General features: G+C 51.8%; 1 long non-coding RNA gene across 1 annotated transcript; it reads right to left on the bottom strand.

The window, feature by feature from the left end:
* Positions 1 to 793: 793 nt before the first annotated feature.
* On the bottom strand, positions 794 to 2,101 carry LOC143272790 (uncharacterized). Its single transcript, XR_013050367.1, has 2 exons — positions 1,345 to 2,101; positions 794 to 1,255 (listed from the first exon to the last, which is right to left on the bottom strand). It is a non-coding gene; the product is annotated as an uncharacterized LOC143272790 (long non-coding RNA).
* Between the last annotated feature and the right edge of the window lie 10,751 nt (positions 2,102 to 12,852).

A 12,852-nucleotide genomic window follows, 5' to 3' on the forward strand; every position in this document is an offset into this window, starting at 1 on the left:
GTGCACACAACACTGGGCACCAAGGACACCGCAGGGTGCCCCGCTGCCAGGTACCAGCTGTCACATCACATTCACAGGATGGTATGACCAGCAGGGGACAGATGCCAAGGACAGGAACAAAGGAGCTTGGCTTTGTCAGGAGTCATGAGTGCCATGGGGACAGTGTGGCAGCTGACTGGGGACAATTCGAGGCTCCGTGGCTGGAGCGGTGCTTGGGAGCAGGTGAGACAGCCTGGCCCATGGTCCTCGGGGCTGGGTTCCAGCACATCAAGGCTTGGGGTACCCTAAGCCCTAGGATTCCAGATGTCTGCCTCAGAACAAAGGCAATTCTCTGCCCTGAATCTGCTGTACATTCTGCTTGGACGGTTAGCCAGGCCTTCGGTTCACCTTGGGTCCCCTGTTTCCCCATGCAAATAGCCCGTAGACTGCTGGTTTTCAAACTGAGCTATGAGCGGGGAAGCTGGTCACGAAACCCAACTGTCACTCTGTGAGCACCATGTAGAAAGAGGAAAACGGAACAAGTAGAAAATAACTGTGTTGCACAAAGTATGGTCAGCGCTGGGCTCTGACGTGTGCATGCCTGTGTGTGTGCACAGGTACACACTGAGTCCCAGGGACAATTCATTTCCTATGGTCTCCAGATGCCAAAGTCCTGCACTCGGTCACTTGTCTGGCCCTTCCTTCCCATTTAACCTGCTCTGCATCCATCTTCCATCACCCTCAGGATCAGACAGTGTAACAGCACACCCAGGCAGAGTGGAAATTGAATCAGGGAGTATGTTCCACACAGAAGACATGGCCTATGTTTTTATTAGTCCCAATATGCAGGAATCACATTAAGGCTGAGTTTTAAAAGCTGGGACATGGCGAGGCAGCTTGGTATTTCCTGGGGCTCTGTCCTCACACTTCCACCACCCTGGCTGGAAACTCCAAAAGCCTTCCTCCCTGCTCCACTTGGGGTGAGTGGCTTCCTGGCCCCCTTCATTCCAGGGGTCCCCTGATGTTCTAATACAGTCATTCACCAAATGTCCACTTTTGGAGTGCCTTGGCTCAAACCTCAGCCGGTGCAAAGAGCCTGTCACAGCTGAAGCACTGGGATGGGGGAGGAGTTGGTGGGAGAGAACTCTCTGGCAGCTTCCAGGTGGTGTTCAGATGTGAAAGAAACAAGAGGATGGAGAGGAGGATGGCAGGAAAGGGGACAGTCAAGGCATGGTGACCAGGCGACCTCCTTGAGAGGTGACATCCAGCCTGAGACCTGAGTGAGCAGAAGGAATCAGAGGAGAAGGGCCCAGCCAGCGCAAAGGCCCCTCTTCCTTCTCCAGGCTTTGCATTGGCCTCACCCACCTTCCAGCCTCCATGACTACAGCAAGTCGTGTAGTGAGAGAGTCCAATGCCCCAGCCCCCTCTTCATCTTTGAGACACCTGTCACCTGGCCAGTCCTCTCAACGGCCTGTTGTTTATCTCCGTTTTCTAGACGTAGAAATGGAAGTCAGAGAGGGTGGCTGTTTCAGCCAGGACCAGGTGGGTTAATCTAAACGGTGACTGTGACATCTGGATTGGGGTACAGCAGTCCTCTGCCAGTAACATCAGCTGCAGCCCCCCTGCTCACCACGGGGCGTCATACTTCTCTCCCTTGCCTATTCTGAGTGACCTACAGAGACTGCTGGACCTGGACCCACATGAACCTCAGTGCTGCCCTCCAGAACAGTGTCCATTCATTCAGGTGATCTAGAGGCCCTTGACTGTGTGTGGGCCCCACATCAGGCACCAAGCTTCAGCAGCGAGGGGGTCCACCCTGTGGAGCTGGCGTTGCCACAGAAGGCTGTGGTGGAATACTGGTGCCTGGCAGACGATGAGAAGGCCCTGGGTTCCAGAAGCAGTTACATAGTGACATCATCCTTGTGCCTCATCTTCTAAGGGTCAGCTCAAAGGGAAGCCTCCCCAAACTGCCTGCCCTGCTGAATACCCTCACCTGGCTTCCCATAGTGCTTTGCTCCCTCTAAGCTTCAGACCTCTGCTCCATCCCAGGTCACATCTCAAGCCACTGAGAACTCACATCCACACCCTGCTTTCTGCCTGATGGGTGTGATGGCACACTGCCCGGGGGTCTGACTATCTGGCTGCCCCTTTTCAGTGTACCAGTCCTGGAGGACAGGAACGTCAGTCTCTTCATTTGCTACCTCATTCTAGCAGCTAGAGAAATACCTGGTGCATAGTAGGTGCACCCAGAAGAATGAATGTTCACACACACACACACACACACACACACACACACACACACACACACACACCAAAAGGAAACACTTTAGATGATTCCTGAGGAGCCAGTGAGATAGCCCCATGAGCAAAGGTGCTGGCTGCCAAGCCTGACAACTTGAGTTTGATGTCCACCATCCACATGGTGGGAGAAAACTGACTCCCACAGGTTGTCCTGATAGATAGACAGACAGACAGACAGACAGACATGTTTTAAACAGTTCCTGGGGTCAGTAGGATCATGCGTGTGTCTCTGTCCTGTCCCCTCCCTATTCCATTCCCTTCCTCATCCTAGACTGTATCTTATAAACGTTTCTACACCAGCCCGTGATTATTTTTGCGACTTGAAGGACTAACCAAGTAACCAGGTTTAAAGGCGCCATGCTCAGCCTCACTGACTCTCCACGTACTCTTCTTCCTGGGTCCGAAGCCCAGGAGGTCTGGGGCACTGTTCCTTCCTCCCAGGATGCTGGGCTAGGGAACCAGAAACTGCGCCTGGGCCTTCCGGACCTGCTGACTCCTCTCCCACTCCATTGATGGCATCTCTCCCCAAAAGCAGAGGGAAGGGAGCCAGTGCCTCCGACCCTCCCTGCCTCCCCTCCATCTCTCCCAACCCGAGCAGGGTCTTCCCACAAAGCAGCAGCCCCCCTCCATTTCTTGCTGTGTCCTTCACGCAGTCCAGGGGCCTCCCTGCCACTGGGACTTCCCCAGACTTCTTGCTGTCGGTCCTCTGGTCTCCGGCATCCCCTCCTCCGAGGAGCCCTCCTGGGATGCCCCCTCAGGAACTCTGTTCTGGGGATAGGCAATGACTAGGGGGGTCTGTCCTAGCAGCTGTGACAAAGACCGTGCCCTCTCTGTGTGTGAGAAGGTCTCCACAGCAGGCACACCCAAGTTAACACGTGTGGGGTGACAAGATGCTCCCCGCTCCACAGCCATCGCCGGGGACTTGTCTGTCACAGGCAAAGTGTGAGTGACCGCCTAGGCTGTGAAGCTTCGTACAGGGCGGTCAGGGAACTAACGTCAACAGCGTCGACTACGGAGAGGACGGGAGGAAAGCATACACGACTCCTGAGCTGAACAGCCCTCGGAAGTCAGGCTGTGGGCGACACGGATTTCTTGTATTTCTTTGTTCTGCTTTCGTGTGTTTTACTCATTTTCTTGAAGGCGCCCTGTTCCCTTTTAAGGAAAAGCTGTAACTGGGCACCGCAAAGGTGCCCTTGCGCCATCTGCTGGCCACCCCGTAGAACTGCAGCATGGCGCTTGCCTGGTGGGTAGTGAGTGGGGTAGAGAGGCTGCGAAACAGGTTTTCCTTCCGTCAGAAGCCGACCACAAGAGGACACGTGACAGATCCTCACCCCCCAAATACTTCAAATTATCCTTCGTCTTCTCACGCTCTGTGAAAGCCTCTACGTAGAAGCCCTTAGGAGTTCCACTCCCAACTTAGGGGCCCCTCTTCCTGGCTCCCCTACCCCACCCTTTGATGCATGGCCCAGCAAGGGTGCAGCGTGGGCCTTTTTGCCTTCAGGTATGATACTTGGCTGCTTTGTGCCTCGATTTCCTCATCACACAAGGCAACAGTCATTATTAGGCAGGGATTCTCGTCGGAGCATTGGTCACATTATGTGTGTGTGTGGTAGGGGGAAATGGGGTGTTCTTTGTTCTGTGTGCCTGTCCCGCGAAAATCTGACCTCTACTCTAGCCTCTACCTGCTGGAGACCAGCACACACCAGCCCTGCCAACCCAAAGGGTCCCCAGCATTGCCAAGCACCCCGATTGAGAAACTGTGCTGTTGAAGAAACTACTGGAAAGAAGACTTGAGGGGTGGTCGGCTCTGACCCCACCATGAGGGGTCACAGGGATCCTGTGCTGACTAGTTTTACAAGCTAAAGTCCCCTAAGAGGAGGGAGCCTCAATTAAGAAAATGCCTCTATAACATTGGCTCTATGCAAGTCTTTAAGGCATTTCCTGAGTGATTGATGGGGAGGGCCCAGCCCATGGTGGGTGGTGCTATCTCTGGGCTAGTGGCCCTGGGTTCTATAAGAAAGCAGGCTGAGCAAGCCACATCCAGCAAGCTGGTAAGCAGCACTCCTCCATGGCCTCTGCATCAGCTCCAGGTTCCTGCCCTCACTGCTTTTGATGATCAACTGTTCTATGGAACTGTGAGGAAACAAACCCTCTCCTCCCCACGCTGCTTTTGGTTAAGGTGTTCCATCACAGCAATAGTAACCGGAACCAAGGTAGACCCTGAGTTCCTACCTCCCGCTTGCACCCCATCCCAGACCACCGCTGCCCTCACAGAGCGCCCCCCACATAAGCATTCCTCCGGCTAGAGACCCCCCAAACACACTGCAGAGGTGACCTCCTGGGAACCACTGTCACTGGCCTGCTGGGTCTGCTGTGCTTGGCGCCCTCACACCTCTGCAGCGAGGGGATCAGTCTTCAATTAACATAGAAAAACAAGAACAGAAAGGGTCTCGGGAGCTGTGGAAAAGCAGAGAGAAGATCGTGGCAAACACCTGCTGGTGAGGGAGACCAGCAGAGAGGGGCATATGGGGAGACCTCAGCAGAGCAGGGCATGAATGTTCCCCATGCGGACAGAGACAGCTAGGAAAGTTAACCCTGCCCCATGCCCTGGCCTGTGGGCTTCCCTCTCGGGCGCTTACAGGGGGATATAGCACAACTAAGTCTCTAGAGCCTTCGAGGCTGGCACAGGGCGTAGGCAAGAAGGTCTGGGGTCCTGAGGCTTGTTCTGATCTCTTGTTTCCTGGGGACAGTTTTCTATCCCTGAATCCCAGAGCTTGGGGGCCAGAACTTGGAACAGAGGGCGTGTCTCCTGAGGTCTAGGGCGGGGAGGGTAACCTGGCTGGGGGTGTGTCTCAGTGGTAAATCATTGGTTCACATGTGCAAGGCCCTGGGTTCAAGTCCCAGGATTGTTAAAAAATAAATAAATAAAGACAATAAAATCAAGACTAGGTGCTGAAAGTTGGCTTGGTTGGTAAAATGCCTGCCTTACAAGTGTGAGGACCCAAGTGTAATCCCAGAACCTATGTAAAAAGTGAGGTGCACCCTTAAAATCCCACTTCTGGGAAGGTAGAGACAGGAGGATGCCAGCCACTCCGGCCTAATAGTGAGCTCCAGGCCAATGAGAGATCCTGTCTCAAAGGTGGAAGACAGCATTCTGAGTATGGTACCTAGGTTTTCCTCTGGCCTCCAAACACATACACATGTATATGTGTGTACACACACAAACACACACAGTAAAAATAAATAAGTGCACCAACACCCTTCATGGTTACACTGTGCGACAGCCTCTAGCTGACCATTTGCTCACTTGGTAGATGGCTTTGAGCACCTACTATGTGCCAGGTTCTCCTCATGGTGGTAGAAAATCAATGATGAGGAAACAGCAGACACGGGGTGTGGAGGAACGGTGCACTCCACTCAGGGACCCTCTGAAAACAGCCAACGCTTTCTTAGCAGGCTAAGGACACACTTCCTGGATGACCCCACAATCCCAACCCCTGGGTGTGCAACCCAGAAATAAAAACCCGGGTCCACACACAGAGTGGTCACAGCTTGTTTATCGTCACCTGTCACCTGAAACTAAAACTGCCACCACCATCACCGCAGCGTCCCTCAGCTGGGGGAAGGGAAACATCCTGTGGTGCATGCTCAGCTGGGACCTGGGACCTGGGACCTGTGGCTAAGCAGTAAAGAGGAGCGCGGGGCCAACAGACGACTGGGCAGGGCCGCAGCCCAGCAAGGGCTCTACTAGGTGAGGAAAGGCAGTGTCCAAAGGCCACAGGCTGTGTGGTCCACTTCTACAACCTTCTAGAAAAGGCAAAGCCAGAGCAAGTCCAGAATAAGTCATACAAAGGCACCTGGGGAGGACCGAAGGGGAGACGGGGCGGGGGCTGTGAGGACTGAGCCCCACTCTGATAAGAAACACTATTTCTATTTCTAACTACATTTATTCAGTGTGTGTGTGTGTGTGCGCGCGCACGCGCGCCACAGTGCACATGGGGAGGTCAAAGGACAACGTTTAGGAGTTGGTTCACCCCTTCCACAAGCAAGTTCCTGGGGATTTAACTCAGGTCATCGAGGTTGGCAACACGCACCCTTAAGATACCTTCTCTATCCGCATGGGTGCAGCACTGAGCTCCGTCCGCTCACCTCGGGAAGGCCCCTTCTTGTGTTAGTGATCTTCGCGACTCTGGGGCTTTCTCCTTCTCTCTTTTCCCTCTTTGTGGCTCTTGTTACAGAACAGGAAACTCAGGCTTCCCCTGACCCCCGAGAGACTCCCATGAGTCTCACTAGCTCTGCCCCGGGGGTCCCTACGCTGGGCCCCTTCCATGGCTGAGGACCCAGGCGTGGGTGCCCAGCTGTCACCAGACCTGAGACATTCAGAAAATGAGACCTGACATGGCTGGCAGACTGGATCTAGATGGTGCTAGGACTCCCTCAGCACCCACAGGGACCCGCATGATTTTTCCCATCTCTATTCTCAAGGCCTCACCCTCCAACGGCTGCTGCTTAGAAAGCCCTTTCACGGGTCCCTGGTGCTCCTCCTTGTGTCCATGTAGTGTAATAACATCCCCAATGTTTCCGATCAGAACCAGGGACCCTATAATGCAGGGACCATGGAGCATGGACTTGCCAAGCAATGTCCACAGGAATCTAAACGCCTCGCCTCCGTTCTGATATCATGCTTTTCTTCCAAAATAAATTATATAAAATGCCATTCAGCATACAGAGACATATGTGGGAAAGTCATCTCCCTCTTCTATTTCCCTAAGATGTGAAGAGTGTCCCTTCATGTTGGACAGCCCACAACCTGCCCAAGAGATGATAGTGTGTGTGTTGTGTGTGTGTACACACTCATGTGAGTGCACACACTGTGTGGTGGAATCATACTACCAATGCAGTTCCATTGTTTGCTGCACGCAATAAGGACTACAGACCCACTGGATAGAGAGCATTTGGCTTCCTTTTCAAGAGAGGTTTTCATAGGGTTTTAAGAACTGTCCCTGGATCCACTGTCATTGGCCCTGATTGGCTTGGCTCGACCTTGCCTCTCTTTTTAAGTTAAGGAATGTGCAGGGTGGAGGGGTCATTGGCCAATCGGGGGATGAACTGGGCCCTCAGGAAGTTGTCCCCAAGAGAGAATACCAGGAGAGGATGGTGTCCAAGCTGCACACCTGGTCCTGTCACTGCATAGTTCATGGAGGCTCTCAGATTACTGCATGGTGTGAGTTCGGGGATGAAGAGGAAGTGGTGCAGGTGTTTCCTGTGTCTGGCTCAGGCAGGAGAGGACAGATGGAAGGACCAGCAGGGCAGACAGCATGAAGGCCTCAATGACCAGGTGAGTGTGGACATAGAAGTGAAGGCATCAGGATGAATGAATGGAGGATCTTCCTGCTTCCCATTTGGCTGAAACCCAAAGGTCAAGGAGAGGTCAGTGGGTAGCTGGAATCCTTCCCTCCACTCATGTTGGAATCACAAAGAGAATGATAGGTTGGATGGATGGATGGATGTGTGTGTGTGTGTGTGTGTGTGTGTGTGTGTGTGTGTGTGTGTATGGATGGACGGAAAGATGGATGGATGGACGGACGGGTGGGTGGATGGATGGATGGATGGATGGATGGGTGGATGGATGGATGGGTGGGTGGATGGGTGGATGGGTGGATGGGTAGATGGGTGGGTGGATGGGTGGATGGGTGGGTGGATAAATGGCTGGGTAGGTGGGTGGATGGATGGATGGATAGATGGACAGATGGATGGATTTGTGTGTGTGTGTGTGTGTGTGTGTGTGTGTGTGTGTGTGTGTGTGTATGGACTGACGGATGGACAGATGGACGGATGGGTGGATGGGTAGATGGATAGATGGATGGATGGATGGATGGGTGGGTGGGTGGGTGGATGGGTGGATGGGTAGATGGGTGGGTGGATGGATAAATGGGTGGGTGGGTGGATGGATGGATGGATGGATGGATGGATGGATGGATGGGTGGGTGGGTGGATGGGTGGGTGGATAAATGAGTGGGTAGGTGGGTGGGTGGATAAATGAGTGGGTAGATGGATGGATGGATGGATGGATGGATGGATGGATGGATGGATGGATGGATGGGTAGATGGGTGGGTGGATGGATAAATGGGTGGGTGGGTGGATAAATGAGTGGGTAGGTGGGTGGATGGATGGATGGATGGATGGATGGATAGATGGATGGGTGGGTGGATGGATGGATGGATGGATGGATGGATGGATGGATGGGTAGATGGGTGGGTGGATGGATAAATGGGTGGGTGGGTGGGTGGATGGATGGATGGTTGTTTGGGTGGGTGGGTGGATGGATGGATGGATGGATGGGTGGGTGGATAGATAAATGGGTGGGTAGGTGGGTGGATGGATGGATGGTTGTTTGGGTGGGTGGGTGGGTGGATGACTTTGAGAGCTTTAGCTCAACGCTGCCCTGCAGAGGCTGGAAACACTGAGAACAATGGCTGCTTGCACTTGGGGTGCTGCATGTTTCCTGTCACCCACACCTCCAGCCCAAAGGTGCAGAGGCATTCCTACTCTTTATTAAAGCCAAGGATGAGGAGACTCCCCTGTGTGCCCTCACAGATCAGCATCCGTGAGATAGGTGTGGAGGGCACTCCCTGGGGTGTTGGTGATGACGTCTCACACTGAAATAGCACAACTGCTTACTCACAGGTCTGTATTGCAAACATCCTTTCCTGCATGTTTTTCTTATGAACGAGCTATTTGGCCCCTTGAAGGACAGCTGACAGACCCTCCCCGTGTGCCTGCTTGCCTTGAGCAACCTCGTCATTGACAACCAGTCAGACTGCCCTGTAGCTGTTTTAAAGGCTCCCTGATCATTCTGGGACAGCTCCACTCCAGCTGCAAAGACCACTGTCAGCACAGTTGCTGCAAGCCACACCCCTTCATCTGGTGGCCTCGCTCCAGTCATGGCTGCTTCATGACTGTGCTGGCTTTGAACAGCTCCACCCAGTGTAGAACAGTCTCAGTGGACTCCAGATGTGTCTGCTCGCCCCGTAGCTGGCCTCACTCGGGGCTGGCAGGCTGTACCTCCCCAGGGACTCCACACAAACCCTGTGACTGGTTCCATGTGAAGATGTCGTCTTAGTCAGGGTTTCTATTGCTGCAATGACCCACCATGATCAAAGGCAACTTGGAGAGGAAAGGGTTTCTTTGCCTTACACTTCCACATCCCAGTCCATCATCCAAGGAAGGCAGGGCAGGAACTCAAGGCAGGAACCTAGAGGCAGGAACTGAAGGGGAAGACATAGGGAACACTGCTTACTGGTTTGCTCCCCATGGCTTGCTCAGCTTGACTTCTTATAGAACCCAAGACCATGTGGGTCCTATAAGAACCCTCTCACAGCAATCATTAATCAAGACCATACTACACAGACTTGTGTACAAGCCAATCTTATGGAAGCATTTTCTCAACTAAGATTCCCTCTCCAAATATGTCTAGGTTTGTGTCAAGTTGGAAAAACAAAAGCAAACCAACAGGACAGCCGTGAATGGTACAACTATCGATCTTGTAGAAGGGATGCCATGCACAAGCAAGGCTGAGCTTGATGGAATTCGAATCCTGCACAGCTGTGCCATACCCCCTTTCCAGCTCTGTAAGCAGCCTGCTTCTCAGTCTCCTTGAGTGATGGGGAGGCTTCCCTACCACACACTACCTGCCTAGTGTTGAAGCATCAGGCCCAATAAAGGCTTATCTCAGAAGGACTTTTGTCTATGTTTGGTATTTACCACTGGCAGGGCAGGCTGGGTGCTGGAAAATGAGTCAAGCCCCAGGACTTCCAGGTCAGCAAGGAAACTGCTAAGAGTTCCAAGGAGTGATGGAGAAATTGCAAGAAGCAAGGACAAACTGTGGCAGAAGTATCCAGAAGGGGAGAGGCCATGGGCAACCAGAGCGTATGGAGGAGAGCAACTATGAAGAGTGGAGGATGAGAGCCAGAGCTCCAGGACTGTGGTTAAAGAGCCAAGGCTTGACGGGCCATGGTGGCATAGACCTTTAATCTCAACATTCGGGAGGCAGAGGCAGGCGGATCTTTGTGAGATTGAGGCCAGCCTGGTCTACGGAGTGAGATTCAGGAAAGGCACAAAGCTACACAGAGAAACCCTGTCTCGAAAAACCAAAAAAAAAAAAAAAAAAAAAAAGAGTCAAGGCTCAGGGGATGTATATATATATATATATATATATATATATATATATATATATATATATATATAGAGAGAGAGAGAGAGAGAGAGAGATTGCATTTACCCACAGTTTCTACCCAGATAAGACAAGAGAATTTGGTCATGTGAAACCAACCCATTTTGGAAAATTCTAAGTTTTAGAGACAGTACCTGCTCAGCCTCTGCAGCACCATGGATTACTGATCTGATTGGGCCAAAATGTGTGTTTCCTCCAGAGACTGGTTCTGAACCTTTAGAAGCAGTTGGCTCTGGGGCAGCTGACAGTCCCAGCGGAATGCTGCCCCGAAGAGTGACAAACCCAAGCAGGTGTCAGCCCTGGGCTGTCTGGGACCTGCAGGCAAACTGGAGAGTGGGTAGTCAGGGGAGAAGCGATCCCAAATCTTAGCAAGTATGTTTGCATCCTTCTGACTCTGCTCTTCAGTAGGTAGAACTCATGGCCCCGTGAACAGCCTCATGCCAAGGAAAAGCACACTGACCCAGGCTGATCTTTCCTGTTGACCCACTTGCCATGGAACAAGATCTCCTGGGTGAAAATCTTAGGGTTTTGTTCATGTTTCAGATTAAATCACCTTCAAAAATTAACTCACTGATGGAATCAGGAAAGTTAACAGGGCCCTTGGTGCCCAGTGTGGGAGAGCTTGAAGTACTGCTTGGAGCCTACGATGTTAGTAAAAGCAGTGAGGTGCTGATGAGATTCGGTTTAACCATCAAGGATGTCACAGCAACTTGTTTTGGGCCCAGCTCGAAGCCCATTCAGTCCCAGCAGATGGCAATGAACTGTGGTACCCAAGTTCAGCACAGTTGCCAAGTTCTCCCTCCCTAGAAGTTGACATCTGATTGACAGATGGCCCAAGAGACAGTGTTTCGGATCATATCTCAGTAACCACCAGCCTCGACTGTCAAAACCAGAGATTGAGGGTAGCGTCTGGGCCCCATGTCTGGAAGAACTTAGCAACTTCACAGGGCTGAGTGCAGGGGAGATGCATTTGTAGAGGAAAGAAAAGCAGAGATGAGGATGAGAACGAAAATGAAAACATTGTTTCCACTGGCAGACTCGGACTTCTTCGCCAGGAAAACTGGAATGTTGACTTGGCACACATGACTCCAGTTTCTACACAAGCCAAAGTCAAGACACAGCCAGACGATGGGAGAAATTGCTGACTCTGCTCCTGACCTTGGCCAGGACATGGGATTTCTGAACTCAGCGTCACAGGAAACTGGGCATGGGGGTGCACACCTTTAATCCCAGCACTCAAGCAGCAGAGGCTGGTGAATCTCGGTGAGTTTGGGGCCAGCCTGGTCTACAGAGTGAGTTCTAGGACAGCCATGGCTACGTAGAGAAACCCTGTATTGAAAAGCAAACAAACAAACAAAGATAACAAAAAGGAGGAAGGATGTGTTATTTCTCTTTATTCTTACGATTTTTTTCCTCACTGTGTAGACCAGGCTATCCTAGAACTCACAGAGACCTATCTGTCTCTTCCTCTAGACTGTTGGGATTAAAGGCATGTGCCACCACACTGGCTCTTCTGTCTTCATTTTTAACTGGCTTGATTTATCACCACAGACAATGGAGGAAGTGAACAGACATAAAAACTTTCTCTGTAACACATAGGATGTGGGTAGTCCTTAGCATTTAAGTGTAGAGTTTTCAATGTTTCTGAAAGTGTTAAAGAAAGATTTGGGGGGCTGGAGAGATGGCTCAGCAACCAAGAGCTCTTCCTGCTCTTTCAAAAGACCCAGGTTCAGTTCCCACCCACACCAGGTGGCTCACAACCATCTGTAACTCCAGCTCCAGGAAACTGATGCCCTCTTCTGGCTCCCACGGGACCAGCACACACACACACACACACACACACACACGCACACGCACACGCACACGCACACGCACATGCACACATGCACACGCACATGCACACATGCACACACGCACAAACACAATATTTTAAAGCATTGTTAAAAGATTTTTTTTGTAGGAGTCACATGAACATAGATACAAGCTAGAAGGTTTGGATAGGGAGTTACAACCTCCCCTGTCCCTCCAACACTCCCGGTCTCACTGCCTTGAGATTACTACAGCTAGAAGGATTTTCTTTCATTTTGAAGGTGAAATGTTGGAATGGTAGGGTAGATCTGGAGTGAATCGCATGGTTAAGGAGAGGCAGATTGCAGGATGCAGGCCCTTCCCGGCCAGCTCTCTTTAAGGGAGAATTATAGTTATCTGTGAATTCACTTTTTTTTTAAACAAGTAAGATACATTTGAAATCTAAATCATTAAAGCCTGTGCTTTAAGAACTAGGAAACCCGTTACCCCTTGCTCCTTGCCGCCTGTGACAGATGAGGGAGCTGACCCT

Source organism: Peromyscus maniculatus, chromosome 4 (assembly GCF_049852395.1).
Source record: "Peromyscus maniculatus bairdii isolate BWxNUB_F1_BW_parent chromosome 4, HU_Pman_BW_mat_3.1, whole genome shotgun sequence".
In the NCBI taxonomy this organism is placed as follows: domain Eukaryota; kingdom Metazoa; phylum Chordata; class Mammalia; order Rodentia; family Cricetidae; genus Peromyscus; species Peromyscus maniculatus.